At 35.5% G+C, this 21,618-nt stretch overlaps 1 protein-coding gene across 27 annotated transcripts in view; it reads right to left on the minus strand.

Moving 5' to 3' along the window:
• NFIB (nuclear factor I B) overlaps positions 1–21,618 on the minus strand; it is a 417,384-nt gene that overhangs the window by 69,182 nt on the left and 326,584 nt on the right. The gene's annotated exons all lie outside the window — the stretch shown is intronic.

The following is a 21,618-nucleotide window of genomic DNA, read 5'->3' on the forward strand; positions in this document are numbered from 1 at the left end:
CCATGATTATGAAATAGACTGAACTCCAGCCTATAGCCAAAGTTAACATTCCAGTACTAATTAAAAATGAAGTTTATTCTTCAATATGAAATGTAAATCCCTGATGGTGATTTAAATGATCTGGCAGAGAGTTGGAAATTTTCTGACTTTGACATACTCCGACAGTACTATATTAATATGTTTGTTTATGTTTTTCAGTATTTCCTTGCAGTCCATTACACTTTTTCCTGCGTATATACAATATATATAAATACATCTTTTCATGAAATTGAGATCAAAATTAATTTTTATCCTGCTTTTTTCTAATTAACACTGTATCTTTCCCTTTAGATTAGTTTTTAAAAAGTATGATTTTAATGCTTGTATGATATTACATTGCATGGCTGTATCATATTTTGTTTGACCACTCTTCTATTGTTTGGCATTTTAGGTTATTTCCCATTTTTTAAAATATTATAAACAGCACTGCTATTAACACTCTCATACACAAATCTTTGTCAGCAATTCTCATGATTTCCTTAGGCTGCAGTTCCCAGAAGTGGAATTAGTGGGTCAAAGGACATAAACTCTTTTAAAGCTCTTGGTAAAAACTGTCAAGCTGCTTTCCATAAAGGGTTTTGCCAATTTATATTCCCTCGGGCAGATCATGAGCGTGTCCCTGTCACCATCGGCTGCCAGAATTACATATTAGTCATTTTAGCAGGGACTTGCTTTTAATTGTGGCAAGTTGATAGAGAAAAGATATCATTACATTAATGTTATAATTTTCATTTTTTAATTATAATAGTTGGATTTTTTTTAGGTTTATATGTATTATTTCTTCAAACACAACATTCAAAAACATGTAAAATAAGAATTGTGATAGCATGAATAGCCTATTCCTAACATTAATGAGATTACTTCTAGAGTTTCATAGTTAACGATAATGTTGGCCATTAATTGAGGATTGATTTTTTTCTCATCATTAGATTTATTCACTTATTCCTAATTTTCTCAGAGTTTTTAAAAGTTTTCTGATTAAAATGGCTATTGAATATTATTAAATGCTTTTTTGGCATTAGTAGAGATTATACTTTTTTTTTTCCTTATAGCATTTAATGTTATCTATTACTGAATTTATCTTTGCTTGTCCATGGAAGATAACTCTTTTAATTTACTGTTGAATTGGCTTGCTAACAGTTTCTTCCAAATTCTCTACATGTAGTTGGAATACTTTTGTGGGACTTTTCATATTTCAGTTGTCAAATTTTCATACCAGGGTTATATGCTTGCTTCATAAAACCGTTTGGATGACAGTCATTATTTTTTACAAAAAAAACATGAAAAGTTCTTGAAAGTTTGGAAAAACTCACTGGTAAAATCATCTTCCCAGAATCTGTTTCAGAGAAAATTTTGAGACAACTTTGAGTAGTTTATGAAATTTACTCTACTCCTGTTTTCTGGTCTTAAGATAATTTTAATATATTTTCCCCAAAAAATCATCAAGTCTCAAATTTTTTAATTTATTAGCACAGATATATTATGGTTTACTAAGTGGGATGGGTTTATTTTTACAGTATAGCAAAATTATAGTAAAATTAAGTTCTATTTTACTATAATTAATATTTTATTAAAATATACTATAAATGGCATAATTACATTAAATTTTGTTAAACTATACCAAAAATCAGCTTTGACGCTTAGTATGCAAACCTAAGGCAAGTGAAGCAACTTTTCTACACCTCACATTTCTCTTCTCTAAAATGCAGATGATAGTCACCATACCTATGAGTCTGTGGAAACTGTATCTTGCCTTCAAACAATAAAAAAGAGAGAGATTTCATTTTAAGAGCAGGGGAAGGGAAGGCAGAACTTCCAAATTAACAAAGAGAAAACAAAACACAATGAATAGGAACTTAATCAAGACAGCAAAACTAAGGACCTAAGATGTAAAAATAAGTAATTAATATAAAATAATACAGATGGAATAAAATCAAATCTATTAATCACTACAATAAAGGTAAGCGGACTGAATTATCCCATAAAGGGAGCATAAATTATCCCATAAAGGGATGAACTCAAGCAAATAAAATCCAACGATTTTCAAGGAACACATTTAAGACAAAATGATAACAAGAAGAAAAAGTTGAAAATAAAATGGTAGGCAAAGAGAAATCAGGCAAATTAAAACAAAAAGAAAGCAGCACCAACTAGCAATGGTTAAGACGGAATTTCAGATGAATTACAATAAACAGGATAAAGAACATTATGAAAAGGCACAATTAATTAAGAAGATAAGTCATAAACCTCACATGTACCAGAGAATGTTGTGGATAAATGTATAAAACAAAAACTATTAAAATACAAGAAACTTGGTACAAATACAATTACAGTGAGAATTTTTAATATACCTCTTTTAGAATTGAACATGATTATTAGACAAAGACTAACTTTATAACATTCAAGCACAAACTATACTTTGTTGATATGTCCATGGAAATTTTATAAAAATTGATCATGTCCTTGACCAAAGAGAAAACTCTAACAAATTCTTAAAAATAGAGACTTGTTTAGTTCATACTATCTCATCTTTGGCAAATAAAACTAAAAGTAAAAAATAAAAAGTGACCAAATTTTCTGACCTACCTGAAAATTAAGAAAAGCCATGAATCAAACAGAAAATCAAAAGAAAAATTATAAACTATCTAGAAAGCAATGAGAAGAAAAAGATAAAAGAAAAGGAAAAATTATCTACCAACAGATATGAGAAAAAACAGCAAAACAACCTACAAAAATTAAAAAGGGAAGTAAAGACAAAAACTGAAATTAATAAAATAGAAGAGGAATATTAAGAACCATAAATAAAAGGAAAGATGATTCTTTGAAAAGACCAGCAAAGTGGAAAAATTATTTTGCAAGCCTCATTAAGGAAAAAAAAAAAAAAAAAGCAAAAACATACAAGTACAAGAATAGAAGGGAGACATAACCATAGAAACCAAATACATTAAAAGAATTATAAAGAGAATAACACATGCAACTTATTGACCACAACTTTGAAAACTTAAATGGGCAATTACTTACTAAAATAGAAGCAACCAAAATTGAGCAAAGTGGAAACCCAAATAGACCAATTACCCTAGTGCAGTGGTTCCCAAAATTTGCTGATCATTGGAACCACCTGGGGTTCTTGTTAAACAACTTCCACCCCCAGCTCTACTGGTTTAACTGATATGAATGTGACCTAGACATGAGGATGTTCTAATTATTTTACTGTTGGCAAAAAAGACCTACCTTTAAATCTTACTACTCTCAATAAAAATTCTAGCAGGCTTTTTTTGGGTAGAATTTGACAAATTGATCCTATTTATATGAAAATAAAAGCACCCAAAGAATAATTTTTAAAATTTATTATAAATACTATAAAATTACAGAAATCAAGAAGACTCTTTAGTGTTGGCAAAACATACACATATAGATGAATGGGATGGACCAGAAATAGATACAAAAATATATGGTTATTGATTTTTTGATATGAGTAGCTCACCAACTCAAAGGTGAAAGAAGAAAGTCTTTTAAACAAATTGTGCTGGATTAACTAGATATCCATATATATGAAAAAAAGGACATCAACTCTTACCTCAAACCATGTGTGGTATATTCATATAATGGAACACTACTCAACAATAAAAAAGATACACTATTCATACATGCAACCACATGGATAAATCTCAAAGTCATTATGCTGAATTAAAGAAGCCAGACAAAAAAGGGAAACACGCTGTATGATACCATTTATATAAAATTCGAGAAATGTAAACTAATCTACAGTGACAGAAAGCAGATCAGAGGTGATCTGAGGATGGGGGTAGAGAAAGGGATGGATTCCCAAGTGGTCAGAGGAAACTTTGATATTGATGGAAATGCTCAACATCTTGATTGTGGTGATGGTTTCATGGGTATATACATAGGTCAAAACTCATCTAATAATATAATATATTTATATTCCCTTCCCTTTCCTTCTCATATACACACACACACACACACACACATATATAATATATATATGTATATTATAGAGAGATATGCAATTTATTGCATGTCAATTATACCTCAATAAAGCAATTTAAAAGAAAAGTACCTCCTTGAGCAAGTGATCTGTAAACACTGGTCTACAAATTTTTAGAAAGTGACAGTATTTCCACACTACAAAAAGAATCCAAATGAATCAGAAACATTCAGTGCAATTAGGAAATTTTTTGAAGATATTAACTACAACCAGTCATGTATTTTTTGCGACTTCTAGAAAGCCATCTTACCTGTTCCCTCACTCATGATCATGTACACTCTATCAACATTACAGCACACTTGCTAAACAAAAGCACACAAACAGCAAATAGGCCTTCTTTACAATTCGTCAGACTGGGAGAGGAGAAACTCAAGCCATCTGAGACTGGTATCCTGAATCCATCATTGGATTAGAGCACTGCAATTCTCAGTCTGATACGTCCCTACAAAACTCATCATCAGACCATGCTACACGAGGTTAGGAGTCCAGAACACTCCCCAAACAGTCATGTCTGGGGTGTACTGTCCCTACAGGGCAGAAGAGGCCCACTGTAACCGTCTCTGTGAATCGCCCTGCTCCTCCTGGCTTAGTCAGGATCCGGGATGGTCTCATTACTGCAAGAACAGTTTACAATTTATATAGCCTATTATGAGTCTAAGCCTCCATTTCATAAATCCTGAACACTGCTGAACACTGTCTCTGGCCAGGCATTGCTTTAGATGTTAGGGTTACAAATGGAAGGATACAATCCTCATATCTGAAGGTGTTCAGAATCTACTAAGCAAAACAGACAAATAAATGTGATAAAAACGTAATGAGTGCTATTATTGTAAAACTGTATTGCAGGGAGAGTATGGAGAAGTCTCAGCAATGAGGTATCAAGGGAGTACAGACATTTGAGGCAGAGAGACAACATGGACAAAGACACGAAAGAGAGGAACACGGCTAAGGCTAAATGCAAGGTGCATGTGGGCAGAAGAAGGGAAAGCAGGGCCCACATCATGAAGGGACATATTAGACGCTATGCTAAGGGTTAGGTTTAGCCTGGAGTGGAACCTGGAAAACATACAAGGAAGGGAATGAAATAATCAGAGTTGCACATCACCATGGGCCTATCACGGACCTATGACAAGGATTAAGACCCAAGGCAAAAATATCAGCTACAGAAATTAGGAAAATTATTAAAATAACCCAGGGTGGTCTAGTTAAAAGCACACAGCACAAGGATTTTTAAAAAAATAATGCATTAAGGTGCTGGCCTGGTGGCCAAGTGGTTAAGTTTGGTGTACTGTGCATTGGCGGCCCGAGTTTGGTTCCTGGGCACAGACCTACACCACTCATCAGTGGCCATGCTGTGGCAGGAACCTACATACAAAATAGAGGAAGACTGGCAACAGATTGCTCAGGGCAAATCTTCCTCAGCGAAAAATAATGCATCAAGATTCAACAGTAACTATCTTCTTTTTTTTTTTTTTGAGGAAGATCAGCCCTGAGCTAACATCTGCTGCCAATCCTCCTCTTTTTGCTGAGGAAGACTGGCCCTGAGCTAACATTCCTGCCCGTCTGCCTCCACTTTACATGTGGGATATCTACCACAGCAAGGCTTGCCAAGTGGTGCCATGACCGTACTCGGGATCCAAACTGGCGAACCCTGGGCTACTGAAGTGGAACATGCAAACTCAACCGCTGCACCACCAGGCTGGCCCCAGTAACTATCTTCTTTTAAAAATATTTTTCCTTCCTCATCTGTTCTAAGAGGAAGCCCATCAGCGGCCTTTCCTCATTCCCCTGCTCATCTTTCTACATGCTCTTTCAAAAACTCACCTTCTTCACCTGTTCACACTATGGAAAGCAATGTAATTCCTGTGGGTTATTTCTGGATATCAACTAGGACATATTAAGCATAAAACAGCCGAATGCTTTATTATGATCTGATGAGGATGATCATCCATTCCTTGCTTACTCATTTAGAAAACATTTTCCTGCTCAGAAAGTAGTTCAATTCAGAAAGTGACTGCAATTCAAAATACCAAATTTTGAAACTAAAAATCCACACATTAAAAAAAGTGCCACAAGATAAACAATGAGCCCAGTATCTCACAATGCATCATGTCACTTGTCATCCATACTGGCCAGTGGCCTCTGCACCTTACCAGAGTAAGGCACTCGACAGAGACACAATGCAGCCCAGAGAAATGCACATGTACACCTATGCTACTTGCCAAATGACTTCCTTGTGCCAGGGCTCCCTGCAGCCTCTTCATCAATCCCCTGAGGTCTCCGACCCCCAGGCTAAGAACCCCCAAATCTTTATCATAGCCATGTGTTCTAGACCCTTTTCTCTTGAGGGCTCACAAGCACTTAAAAAAAACTACAGCTTTATTGAGATATAATTCACACACCCTTTTAAAGTGTACAATTCAGTGATTTGTGGTATATTCAGAGAGTTGTGCAACCATCACCACTAATTCTAGAACATTTTAATCACCTTAAAAAGAAACCCTATACCCATTAGCAGTCATGCGCCCATTTCCCCAACACCTCCGAACCCTAGCAACCACTAATCTACGTTCTGTCTTTATGGATTTGCCTATTCCAGATATTTCATTCAATGGAACCATACAGTATATGAAAAACAAAAATCCATCATGTCACTGTTTGTTTCTTGGTCATAACAAGTGCACGTGATGATTTGAATGATCATAAGATCAAATCTGAAAGTCAAGTGGTCTTCCTGTGTTCTTCCTCCTGAACGCCTTGGCAACATGGAATATTCAAGGTATCAAATGGGGTTGGGAGAAGGGGAGGAAGGGGAATATCTCTATTGGGATCAAGAATTAGAAATATTTTGGGGCTGGCCCCGTGGCCGAGTGGTTAAGTTCGCGCACTCCGCTGCAGGCGGCCCAGTGTTTCGCTGGTTCGAATCCTGGGCGCGGACATGGCACTGCTCATCAGACCACGCTGAGGCAGCGTCCCACATGCCACAGCTAGACGGACCCACAACGAAGAATATACAACACTGTACTGGGGGGCATTGGGGAGAAAAAGGGAAAAAAATAAATAAATAAATAAATAAATAAATAAAGAATTAGAAATATTTCAGTGCAAACAGGAGCGTGTCCCTAGTCCTATTATACAAAATAAAATGAAAGAGGGTAAGGTCCCTGAAGACCGGCATCCAAGTCAAAAGACCCAAAACGACTTATAACAACTTTGAAAACCAACATCTGATTTTTCTTAAATTCTTCTACCATCAATGACATTATTGTGCAAAAGCCAACAAGAGTCAAAGTAGCACACAAAAGTACTTGCCTAAATCACTTGATACTTTGATACTCTTTTATAGTTCCAGAAAAAGAAAGAAGGAATGAGACTTTAGTAGATTTGCCTAATAACTTTAAATCACATTCTTCAATCCTATGGGGTAGAAACAGAAGAAAACTTAGGTAGCTAGATATATAGATCTACTTAGTACTTTATTCTGTTTGCAACATATTAGGATAGAATTGATCTTCTTTCCAATCATGATTCTCTACTACGCAAGTGGGGGGCCCTTGGGTGCCTTTGTACAGGACAATACGTCCAGCAAGCTCAGCTTCTGCAGAGTTCAGTGATTTTAACTGGCCTGGAGCAAGTCCACTCTATCTGTGATACAGAACAATTCCAGTTTTCCAGCTGTGAGGAGGAAAATGCTTTGCATTATTAAATTGCAGCCATATGCTGCCAAAGCAGACCTTGTAAATACGGAGAAGGAAAAGAATTTAAATTGAGAGGAAACTTCAGATGCAGGCAGTCACTGTAAAAAGAACAGGAGATACTTGAGTGGAAGAGCAATCAGAAAAACTGCCCAGGGTAACGGGTACAGTCACAACCCTAACTTAGGGACAGTTATGACTGAGACCTCTTTTCACATGGGGCCTCTAACCTTCTCTGTGGGGAATCTAGACACTCAACAAAAGAAAGAAAGATTTTAAAAGACATCGCTGTAATGTATTTAACAAATTGCAACATACTTAGGTGCAAAGGCCTCTTGTAAGTTTTTTGCAACTAGGTGCAGTATAAATTAAGTGCCTACATCAATATATTAAAATTTCACTTGAACTCTATGTTACCTTATGACATCATTTCAGATACCACAAGATCCTGCAATCTGGTTCTAAAGTTAGGAAAAACAAAAGTTGAATAACTTACTGTAGCCCAAGGACTGGTCTTTTTCCCAATTTTGTGAAAGGAGAGTATTGCTGTGTTTAAATGACACTTATGACCATGCGCCATGTGGGTCCCTGACATGTACAAATGCAAAGCACATGAATCTCGAGAAAAGATGGAGTAGAGGACAAGATAGGGGCTACAGAGCTCTAGCAGTGGCAATAACTTGGCGTAGAGGAAGCCCCCTCCTCCATCAGTACCCTGATCCCACAGATTCAGAAACTCTCAGCTAACATCTCTCACCAAGCTGATTCCTACTGAGGCAATGGTCACTCAAGATTCACCTCCATCATCTCCTCACCCCCTGCCCACTGCCCCTTGTCCCAGCCATTACAACTGCCCCCAGGGACTCAAGTGTGGCACCCATTATGAGTGCCAAGAGCCCCGACTCCATCCTTCTAAAGCATCTCAAGCGTTTCTCATTTCTTTCTCTTTGCGGCAGCCCATACTCATAAACACTTAGGCCAAGTATATACAAGGCCAAACTTTTCTCATTTCTTCACAGGCAATGTACCAAAATAAGTTGTATTATTTATCAGGGGCAGGAGAGGAGAGGCAAGGAGAACAGAACTAATAATGTATTGGCATTTATTGACTTAAGGTTTTTGACTCATGAAAAAAATAAGTTTCAATCTACATTTGCCAATAACTGATTGGGACTTTGGGCAAATCACTTAACATCTTTGCCCTGTTTTCATAAGTAAAGTGGAGATGTTGGACTACCACTGGACTAGTCTATAAGCATTGATATCCTATATTTTCTTGAGCAATATTTCTGAGAGTGCATCAAGCAAAGAAAGATATTAGATTATGCCGGCAAATTACTCATGTAAAAATTTAACTGTGTAGTGTGGGGGGGGAGATGTATAAACAAATAAAAATATAAATTAAGCAGCAATCCAAATAGAGGCAGAGATGTCCAAACCTGCCTGGGAGAATGCAACAACATACATGAAATAGTGTCGACATGAAGTGTGAACAAGAGTTTGTAGTGCGGATAGGGCAGTCCTAGTCCCACCATGTAGAAGAAAGAGAAAGGAAGAGTACTTGGTGTACTTGGTATCTGATACTGAGCAGCATTTAAAGCCATGACATAGAATATGGATACACAAGTAGTGAGCTATCAGGAGTTACTTAGAAAGTCAGATTGGTGTTTTAGGAAGTGTATTCATATATAGGATTAGAGAAAGAAAGAGTAAGGAGAGAATAGAGGTAATTGTAAAGTTTTTGCACAATTTCAGGCAAGAAATAATATCTAGAGTCCAAATAAGAGTTACAGGAACTGAGAGAGAGAAGTGGATTCAAGAGACCTTTAAAAGGAGAGGATGGATGAATATGTGGAGGACGAGAAAGGGTTTCTGAGAAAGAACTCGCGAGCTACTCTCACCAAGGGTGCCTGGGTAGATTCTGGTGGCCCCAAGACATCATACACAGAGAAAAACTCAAGTCTGGTAGAAAAGAAAATGAGATGAATCTTGGAAATGTTAAACTTCAGTTACCCATGAGACATATAGGGAAATATGTCCAAATAGAAGTTGGGCACGTGAATCATTCGGAGAGAGATCTGTTCCAAAGGGGCATATTTAGGAATAACAAAAGGTGAATGAATTTAAAAGTCACAGGGGGAACTGAAAACACACAGAGAACTAAAGACAAAGATCTGGTGAAGAAGAGGGAAGAAGTCACCATAAACAACTCAAAGAAAACATAATGGTTCCTGGATTACCAGGAAAAGGCTCTATTTTCAAAAGCACAGGCAACAGAAGCAAAAATAAACAAGTGGGACTATATCAACCTAAAAGCTTCTGCACAGCAAAGGAGACAATCAGCAGAGTGAAATGGCCACCTACAGAATGGGAGAAAATAGTTGCAAAACACGTATCTGATGGGGGGTTAACCTCCAAAATAGATAAGGAACTCCTGCAACTTAATAGCAAGAAAAAAAACCCCAACTAATCTGACTTAAAAATGGGCAAAGGACTTCAACAGAAGATATACAAATGGCCAACACAGCATGTATATGAAAAAACCCTCAACATCATTAATGGTCAGGAAATGCAAATCAAAATCACAACATCACTTTGCATCTGTCAGGACAGTTATTATTAAAAAACCGAAAGACAACAAGTGTGTGGAGGATGTGGAGAAGTTGGAATCCTTGCATTCTGCTGGTGAGAATGCAAAATGGTGCAGACACTATGGAAAATAGTATGGAGGTTCCTCAAAAAGTTACAAATAGAACTACCTATAGTCCAGCAATCCCACTTCTAGGTATTTATCCAAAAGAACTGAAATAAGGATCTTGAAGAGATATCTGCACTCCCATGTTCACGGCAGCACTATTCACAAGAGCCAAGATGTGGAGACAACCTAAATGTCCATCGATTGATGAATGGATAAAGAGAATATGGTATATACACAAAGTGGGATATTAGCCTTTTTTTTTTTTAAAAAAAAGGGCAATTTTGCACTATGCCACAACATAGATAAGCCTTGAGGACATTATGTTACGTGAAATAAACCAGTCACGGAAAGACAAATACTGCATGATTCCACCTATATGAAGTATCTAAAATAGTCAGTATCGTAGGATCAGAGTGGAAGGGTGGTTGCTAGAGGCTGGGACAAAGGGGAAATGGGGAGTTGCTAATTAACAGGCATAAAGTTTCAGTTAAACAAGATGAATAAGCTCTAGAGATCTGCTCTACAACATTCTAACTACAGTCACTTAAAAATTTCTTAAGAGGATAGATCTCACGTTAAGTGTTCTTACCACAATAAAATTTTTAAAAATTTTAAAAGCAAGGGAAAAGTTTTAAGTAGAGCATGGTCAATTGGATCAAATAAATGCTCAAGAATATGGAAGCAGGAATAGACTAGAAAGGAACCAATGGACTTGGATCATAAAAAGTTGTGAAATTAATGAGACTCTTTTCAAGTGGGGACAGAAGCACAGTTGCAACAGAAGTCAAGAAGGAATTTGAGAATCTTTCATGTCATGTTATGGAAAAGAAAAGAGAGATAGGATACTTGGTTGAAGGGGGTTTTCTGAATGAAGGGCAAAAGAGGCATTTTTTAAAGTAAGAAATAAGTTGCCAGGAAGGATTTAATAGAATAAGGGATATATATGAAGAGGGCCAGGAAAAGTAAGGGAGAGAGAAAATTTTCAATGGAGACAAAGGCTGGTGGCTTCAGAAAGTGGGAACAGCATGGAAAGGCAAGTGGGAGAAATATTTATACAATGTGAATACAAAGGACTGAGATACAAAGTGTTGCCAGGGGAAAAGCAATCTCTAATGACACATTTGTACTCTTTCTCATATCACTATTAAAAACTATGTAACAAAATTTCACTTCACATTTCCTTTGACGCCAAAAGGGTTAGAAGAAAATTGACTACGTAAAAACTATAATTCTATTCTACCATGAGACTTGAAAATATGTGTGCTTGCCTCTTTTATATAATCCCTAATATTCTATTCTTATGCACCTTATCTTGATAACTTGTCTATGTCAACTTAAGTCTTTAAAGTAGTGTAGTGTTCCACACATTTCTATTTGGATACACATCAAATGATACTTCCTGCAGGAAGTCTTCTTGATCGACCCAGCCAGAAGAGAAAGTAGGATGAAAAAGCCTTCACTTTTATCAAGCACCTGCCACTCGCCAGGTATGCTCTCCCATCTGATGCTTACAACTAGCACGGATATAACTGACTGTGCTGAGTTCCAGAGAAGTTGGCTGAGTTGCTCATGTTCCTCATGGCCCTCAAGATCATTGTAAATCATGGAGCCTTGATTCAAAGGAAAAATTTATTCCAAAGTTCATGTTCTTTCCTCTCCACCATGCTCCCTACAATGGCTGGAAACTATTTCACAACTTTGAACTCCCATGATGCTTGAGTTGTAGCACTAAGTAATATTTAGTCTTCAAGATATATATAAAATTTTATATATATTTATGGACAGAGAGGTTTGAGGAGAACAAAGTTCATGTGTAATTCACTTTAAAAAAATCTCCCACAGCATCTAGCCTAATACCATGTACACAATAGATGCTCATTAAATATCTGTGGCTGAAAAATCCACCTATAAACAGCTCTTTCAGGGCTGTTTATTGTTTTTGGTGTGCAATGGTGTATATTCCAAGCTCCCCTAGGGCAAATGACTGTCTCTACTCATTTAAAACTGACTCAACCCACATCCTGTTTCCTGTAATGTAATATTTCATTCTAAACTCAGCAACCAGCGGGCACTCAATTAATATTATTTGTTGCCTAACAGGGTGGGTAATTGGGGAGATGTGGAAAATTCTCCTTTCAGGACATTATAAGATATTCCTAACTTGTCTTTTTTCCCCCCACAAAATTCATATTACAAGTAATCAGGCTGGAATCATTGTAGGGGCTAGGCATGGTATAGATGGACTTTCGAGGAGTGGGTTATACATAAGTACCCATAATGCAGCCTGTAAAAATAAGTAGCTGAGGGCTACGCATCATTCTGTCTTTTTAAGACTAATTTGTGAAGAAAACACACTCCTTATTCTCTCCTCTTGTACTCTGAATTCTATCCTAAATTTGAACATTTAAGAACTTTACTGAATGTGATGTCTTTTGAAAAGTTAGAGGATAAACAAGCAAAATGTTACTGAAACAAAATCTGTTAGGAAAAAAAAAAACCCTTTGATTTTTGCACTGACTTGCATGGACCTCATTCTCAAATTACTTAAAAGCTTTACCTATGATGTCAGGTCTTACCACAGTTAACTAATCCTTTTAGTGTCTTTCTATTTATACTTTTATGAACAGAAAGCCTGTTTATCATCTGTTGCATATTGCCTAGTGCCAAAGTTTAACATTACTTCTAAGTATCATGAAATAGTGCATTTCCCCATAAAAAACATCTTGATTCTGGCGAATACAATAAATGAGGATATGAGAATGAGTGGGTATGAACTTATTCACTGAGGAGTGAGAGTTACAATAAAAAAAATCATGGCAAATTTTCTCTTTTCTTCAACTTTGAACACCATATTCTAAGATATATGCTCTGTGAAGTCCTTTAGGGCCTATGCAAATGTATCTGCCTTCATATGAAAATAGCAAAGAAAAATGTTGTATTATTTCTGTAACTAACAGAGAGTATTGTTTGTCCCAAATTCTAAGTTTTGAAAAAAATTGAGAAGTCAAGCAAATATGGGTCCTAGTGATCCCAACAGGTGACAACTACAACTATAGATGTTGAACTAGTTTTCTTGACAATGATTTGCTTGGTTTTCATCTGTTTCATGACAACCCTCTGTTAGCTTCAATCTCAGTATCCATAAAACAGAGCTGGGGAGAGATCAACCTCAAAATTTTTATGATTTAAAGAATTTCTTAAATGGAACACCAGCATATTGCCATAATTATGGGTCAAAGAAGAAATCAAAAGATAAATAAAAAAAAACTTAAGACAAATGAAAATGGAAATGTACCATACCAAAATTTATGGGATGCAGCAAAAACAGTGCTAAGAGAGAAGTTCACAGCAATAAGTGCCTACCTCAAGAAACAACAATAGTCTTAAATAAATAAACTAACTTTACCCCTCAAACTAGAAAAAGAAAAACAATGAAGGCCAAAGTTAGTAAAAGGAAGAAAATAACAAAACTCAGAGCAGAAATAAATAAAATAGGGACTAAAAAGACAATAGAAAAGATCAATGAAACTAAGAGCTTTTTCTTTGAAAAGATAAACAAAACTGACAAACCTTTAGCTAGATTCACTAAGAAAAGAGAGAGGATTCAAATAAATAAAATCAGAAATGAAAGAGGAAATGTTACAACTAATGCCAAAGAAATACAAAGGACCATAAGAGACTACTATGAACAATTATATGCTAATGAATTGAACAACCTAGAAGTAATAGATAAATTTCTAGAAACATACAACCTACCAAACTGAATCATAAAGAAATAGAAAATCTGAACAGATCAATTACTAGTAAGGATATGGAATCAGTAATCAAAAACCTCCCCACATACAAAATTCCAGGACCGGATGGTTTCATGGTGGATTCCATCAAATATTAAAAGAAGAATTAATATCAATCTTTCTCAAACTCTTCCAAAAATAGAAGAGGAGGGAAATCTTCTAAACTCACTTTATGAGGCCAGCACTACCCTGATACCAAAACCAGACAAAGATGCCACAAGAAAACATGATTACAGGCCAATATCCCTGATAAACACAGATGCAAAAATCCTCAACAAAACATTAGCAATTCAATAATCATTAAAAGGATCACACACCATGATCAAGTGGAATTTATTCCATGTATGCAAGGATGGTTCAACACCTGAAAATCAGTCTATGCAATAAAAAACATTAACAAAATGGAGAATAAAAATCATACAATCATCTCAATAGATGAAGGAAAGAATTTGACAAAATTCAACATCATTTATGATAAAAACTCTCAACAAGGCAGGTATAGCAGGAATGTACCTCAACATAATAAAGGCCATATATGACAAGCCCACAGTTAACATCACACTCAATGGTGAAAAGCTGAAAGCTTTTCCTCTAAGATCAAGAACAAGACAAGGATAATCACTCTCACCAGTTTTATTCAATATGGTATTGGAAGTCCTAGCCACAGCAATTAGGCAAGAAAAAGAAATGAAAGGCATCCAAATTGGAAAGGAAGAAGTAAAACTGTCATTGTAAGCAGATGACATATATTATATTATTATATATAGAAAACCCTAAAGACTCGATCAGAAAACTGTCAGAACCAGTCATTGAATTCAGTAAAGTTGCAGGGTACAAAATCAATACACAAAAATCTGCTGTGTTTCTCTACACTAATAACGAACTATGAGAAAGAAATTAAGAAAACAATCCCATTTACAGTTACATCGAAAAGAATAAAATACCTACAAATAAATTTAATCAGGGAGGTGAAAGACGTGTATATTGAAAACCACAAGACATTAATGAAAGAAATTAAAGACACAAATAACCAGAAAGATATTTCATGCTAATGGATTGGAAGAGTTAATATTGTTAAAATGTCCATACTACCCAAAGCAATATACAGATTCAATACAATCCCTATCAAAATTCCAAGGGCATTTTTCAGGCATTTTTAACAAAAATAGAACAAACAGACCTAAAATTTGTGTGGAACCATAAAAGACCCCAAACAGCCAAAGCAATCTTGAGAAAGAAGAACAAAGCTGAAAGCATCATGCTTCCTGATTTCAAACTATATTACAAAGCTATTGTAATTAAAACATGTGGTATTAGCATAAAAAGAGACACATAAAGCAATGGAACAGAATAGAGAGCCCAGAAATAAACCCACACATATGTGGTCAATTAATTTACAACAAGGGAGCCAAGAATATACAGTGGCAAAAGGACAGTCTCCTCAATAAATGGTGCTGAGAAAACTGGAAAGCCACAGGCAAAAGGATGAAATGGAACCCCCATCTTATCCCATACACAAAAATTAACTCAGAATGGATTAAAGATTTTGAACATGAGACCTGAAACCATAAAATTCCCAGAAGAAAACATAGGTGGTAAGCTCCTTGACAACAGGTCTTGGTAATGATTTTTTGAACCTGACACCAAAAGCAAAACCAAAAATAAATATGTGGGACTACGTCAAACTAAAAAGCTTCTGCACAACAAAGGAAACCATCAAAAGAATGAAAATACAACCTACTGAATGGGAGAAAATATTTTCAAATCACATATCTGATACAGGGTTAATATCCAAAATATGTAAAGAACTCATAAAACTTAATAGCAAAAAACCAAGGGGCTGGCCCGGTGCTGCAATGGTTAAGTGCACACGTTCTGCTTCACCAGCCAGGGGTTCGCCAGTTCAGATCCCAGGTGTGGACATGGCACTTGCCTGGCAAGCCATGCTTTGGTAGGTGTCTCACATATAAAGTGGAGGAAGATAGGCATGGATGTTAGCTCAGGGCCAGTCTTCCTCAGAAAAAGAGGAGGATTGTCAGCAGATGTTAGCTCAGGGCTAATCTTCCTCAAAAAAAAAAAAAAAAAAAAAACCACCAAACAACACAATTTAAAAATGGGCAGAAGATCTAAATGGACATTTTCTAAAGAAGACATTCAAACGGCCAACAGGTACATGAAAAGGTGCTCTACATCATTAATTATCAAGGAAATGCAAATCAAAACCACAACGAGATATCACCTCACTTGTTAGAATGGCTATTATCAAGAAGACAAGAAATAACAGGTGATGGCAAGGATGTGGAGAAAAGGCAACTTGTGCACTGTTGGTGGGAACGTAAACTGGGGCACCCACTATGGAAAAGAGTATGGAGGTTCTTCAAAAAATTAAAAATAGAACTACCATATTATCGAGCAATTCCACTTCTACAATTAGTAAAAACATTAATTTGAAAAGATATGTGCACTCCATGTTCACTGCAGCATTATTTACAATAACTAAGATATGGAAACAATCTAAATGTTTATCAATAGATGAATGAATAAAGAAGATGATACACAATGGAATATCATTCAATCATAAAAAATGAAATCTTGCCATTTGTGGCAACATGAATGGATATTGAGGGTGCTATGCTAAGTGAAATAAGTCAAAAGGAGAAAGACAAATACTACTTGACCTCTTACATGTGGAATCTAAAAATATATATATATAAAATAAAATAAAGAATTTTTAAAATGTAAGACGAGTATATTGCTATAGTTAATAGATATTCCTTGTTTAACTTATTCAATTATTTATTGAGCTCCATCTTTGTTCCATAAGGATATCAGTGGCTTATTGCACATTCACCCAATAGCTGATGCTAATGGTTCCCAAAGGTTTTGCCAGACTACATGCAAAAGTCAACACACAAAATAGCACAAGCACTCTTTAAAATTTGCAAAAAAGAAAAGTAGGATGTTAAGTCCATGTCATTCCATATAAGAAAGCTCTGGTTAATGATATGTGGAATGCTTCATAAGTTTTCATCAAAGAATGTACAAAAACTGCCCTAGGATTCAATGTTTCTTTTTATATTTCCCACCAAGGGAGAGCTCCCCAGAAAACTACAGCCTTCCTAAACTCCAAAACGAGGCATCAGCTTCTAACTGACTTAGAGGCAAAATCCAACTTGTCCATTGCCTTATTTTCCCTGGATATCAACCATTCCAGCATTAGGCAAGTGATTGAGATTGGGAAATCTAGAGCAACTCAAAGCTAAATTCAAGATTACAATCTGGGGCCGACCCTGTGGCGGGTGGTTAAGTTCACGTGCTCTGCTTTGGTGGCCGGGGGTTTCGCCAGTTCGGATCCCAGGTGCGGACATCGCACCGCTCATCAGGGCATGTTGAGGCGGCGTCCCACCTAGCACAACCAGAGGCACTCACAACTAGAATATACAACTATGTACGGGGGGCGCTTTGGGGAGAAGGAAAAAAAAGGAAGATTGGCAATAGTTGTTTGCTCAGGTGCCAATCTTTAAAAAAAACAAAAAAGATTACAATCCAATCACACAATTCCTGAAAGTGGCTGAGGAGTTTTTAATTACTGGAAATAGGTCTAGGAACCCAAATTAATGGTTTAGTCTTCTTTAGCCCACAACAGTTGTCTGCTATAGTTGAGAGAGGACTCTTATAGTTCTCCTGCTTAGAAGGGATTAATTTAATATTCAAAAAGAAGTAACTGAATATAAACATATAACTTCTGACTCCATCATAAACAGGGGAAATGTGCACTGTAAAAAATGAAGGGGCCTAGTGCTTCTTGACCAAAGTAACAATGTCATGCCCTTGGGCACCATCAGACTTTTACAGCATCTTAGCCCTGAAGAGATTATGGTGCGCATCTCCACCACGTAACAAAGAATACAAACAAAATATTAAATCACAAATAGTATAAGGCATACCATAAAGACTATTTAAATCCTTTTTAAAATAACAACAAACTACTTAAATCCTTTTAAAATAATGAACATCATATTCCCTCCTCCCAAAAGTGTGTTGCTTTTGTTTCTTGTGCTTAATCTGCTGACTAAGCACTAATCTCAATTAAGAAACACAAGGTAAAAACTAAAGGCTATCTTGGGTTGGTCCTGTGGCTGAGTGATTGAAGTTACTTGTGCTTTGCTTTGGCAGACCACGATCGTGAGTTTGATCCTGGAGGTGGATCTACTCTACTCATCAGCCATGCTGTGGAGGCATCCCACACACAAAATAGAGGAAGATTGGCACAGATGTTAGCTCAGGGCTAATCTTCCTCAAGCAAAAAACACAAACACCTAAAGGTTATCTGTAGACGTCCATACGACAGTTTGAAGAGGTTTAAGGTCACCCTTCGGAAGGTCTTCTGAATTAGCAAGGAGGTAGTCTCCATGTCAGACTGTCATGTCTGAGGCTGGAGAAGAGCCAGACTAGAGGGTGTCTGCATCCGTACTTATAGGAGGACTGGATGGGATTCCACCTTCACGTCAACAGTGGGGAACAGATTTCAAAGACCTTTATCTCCAAAAGGGCGTGAATTTTTGCCATCTCTTCTCAAACACAGGAGTAGATGTGTTGGCACTTAAGGTGATCTCTTTTTTTTTTTGTTTTTGCAATCAGAGTAGACATTTTTAATACCGCATTTTACATTCTATCACAGGACTATGTAGGGTGCATACTTACTTAGCAAAATTCAAGGAAAATTAAACTAACAATAAAATAAAAATTTAAGTAAATGATAAATATATAATTTAATAAACATATTTGAAATACTAGCAATTACACTTTGAGATTGATATATAAATGAGAACTCCACATTTAATAGCATTAACTTATTTATGACATTTTTACATTACGTTGATAAAAGGATGAAATCTGTCTTTAAATTTCAAATTACATTAACTATCAAACTCTTATGAAGGTGATCTCTTTCCAAAGTTTAGTTTCTCTTTGTGATAATAATACAAGCAACGAAGTGATTTGACTGTTTCATTACTTATGATAGTAAATTGAATTTTCCCATAAACGCATTGTGCCTTCTTCTGAATCTGAACTTCGGAGATTTCACATTTCAGCCAAAGCCAGAACAGAGACATGAAAAGAACCTCCTAACGATAAATTATGCTCTAAAATACCACACATGCTTATGCTTATTAAAAGAGCTTTTAATAATAAGTATAATTTATCCCCAATTGACTACAAAACCTTAATAAATTCTGATTTTTCGCATTTCAAATTAGAAACTATTCTATATTCTAAGTGATCTGATTTATTTCAAGGTATTACAGAGTAAACTCTTACTTTCATCAAACAGAATTCCTTAATAATCTCTATGTTAAGTCCATAATATAATGATACACAAAGTATGTTAAAATGATGGAATGCTTCTGGATCATCACAGAAAATTCTAATTATATACCATTTAATTTTGGTATTATATATGTTTTATTATATTCTAACTCTAAAAAACTGGTAATTGATGTACGATTTATATATATACACAGTATTCAACTAATTTTAATATGCACTTATCTACAACATCCCAGTTTTAAGACATACTTCTCAAAAAGGTTAGATTTCCAAGAAAATTTTTTAGAAAAGAAAAAAATTAGAGGTGTTCTACCTTGATTATTTGTTTGTCATATTTATTTTTATTTTATTATTTTTGGTGAGGAAGATTGGTCCTGAGCTAACATCTGTGCCAATCTTCCTCTATTTTGTCTGTGGGATGCCACCACAGCATGGCTTGATGAGCAGTATGTAGGTCCACAGCTGGGATCCAAACCCGTGAACCCCAAGCTGCCAAAGCAGAGCACGCGAACTTAACCTCTATGCCACCAGGCCAGCACCTCTGTTTGCCATATTACATGCAGACAAATAAATCAAGAGATGATACATCGAATGCAGCAAAAGAAAAATTTAACCAAGCTTCTAGACAAATATTGAAAAATTGAATTCTGTCATTACATAACTATTCAAAAGTTATTCATTCAGTTCAAGTAGAGAATATTTTTAAGTGAGCATAATTCTTTCTGTACATGTTCAGAAATGCATTTCAAACAATAACAGCTTTATTAGTTTCAAATCGAGCTGTCATTCAAATGCAAAGAACATATCCTTTGTTTAGTCTGACTTATAATACTTATCAACTTTTTCTACTAAAGGTCTCCCCCAATTCTTTGTAAAATGAATGAGGAAGTTTATAAAAAATGTTTTGACACAATTCACTTTGGCTATTATGCTACATAGAAAAAACTAGTCAACTGAAAAAAAGAAATTTTAGCCAAGTTAAAGATATTATAAGCTAATGAAATCTTCTCAACTTCAGGAAATTTCTGACAAAATTTATTATATTCTAAATAGTTTGTCTTTTTGATTCTAATCTCCCATCCACACATACACAAAGATGATACATTTAACTGAAAATTACATTCAAAACTGTTCAGTTTTTTGAATGTTCTGATATCAATTTGTAATAATATTAAATGATTTTGATGAAATCAAAGAAAAATCAACTTAGTATAGATTTTAAAATCTATATACAGTTAGAACTTATTTTTGAAGTATATACTACTTTTGTCAAACAATATGATTTTGTACAATACAGAATAAATTAATACGCAGTTAGAAAAAAGATAATTTTTTCTAAGATAAAAATGAAGAACAAAATACAGGCAAGACTCAGACAGGAAACATATATTGTTTTGACTTCATTTTTACTTGCATATTAACACTCTGTATCTTTCAAACATTTTAAAACAAGACTGGTCTGACATATTTTCTTGTGGTTTAGGGGTTCTTCAGGTATTTCTACCACACATAAGCAAAGCATTATGACAAGGAATATCAAACGATTACGGACCGAAAGCCAAGTCTACCTGAGGAAACTTTTATTACATTTTATCAATTTTTTGGTTTATCTTCAATGAAAAGATAGATGAGATTATTCTGGGAGGTGGAGGCCATGTGTGGTTAGTTTGGTTTTTTGTTTTGTTTTGTTTTTGTTACTTTATTCTTAGAGCAAGTTTTTTAGCAAAGCCACAGATATAATTAAAATTTTTATGAATATGAAATACTAGAAATTCTTCTTCACACTAGTTTTATCTTATGAGGAAAGACACTACTCTTGAATTAACATCAAAATTCTACATGTTCAGATTTAGGAGCAACAAAACCATGAAGACAGCCAAGTTATAAAAGCCCATTTTCAGATCTGGAACAACTTCTGAAAATAAAGAGGGTATTTGGCATACATTATACTAAAGGAAAAGTCCTGCTTTCATTATTTCCTGATTCTGGGAATCCAATAAAAACCTTATGGAATAAGAACCCGATTGCAAAAATCTTTCACTGAAAATGTAACCA

The sequence above is a fragment of the Equus caballus genome, chromosome 23 (genome assembly GCF_041296265.1).
Source record: "Equus caballus isolate H_3958 breed thoroughbred chromosome 23, TB-T2T, whole genome shotgun sequence".
In the NCBI taxonomy this organism is placed as follows: Eukaryota; Metazoa; Chordata; class Mammalia; order Perissodactyla; family Equidae; genus Equus; species Equus caballus.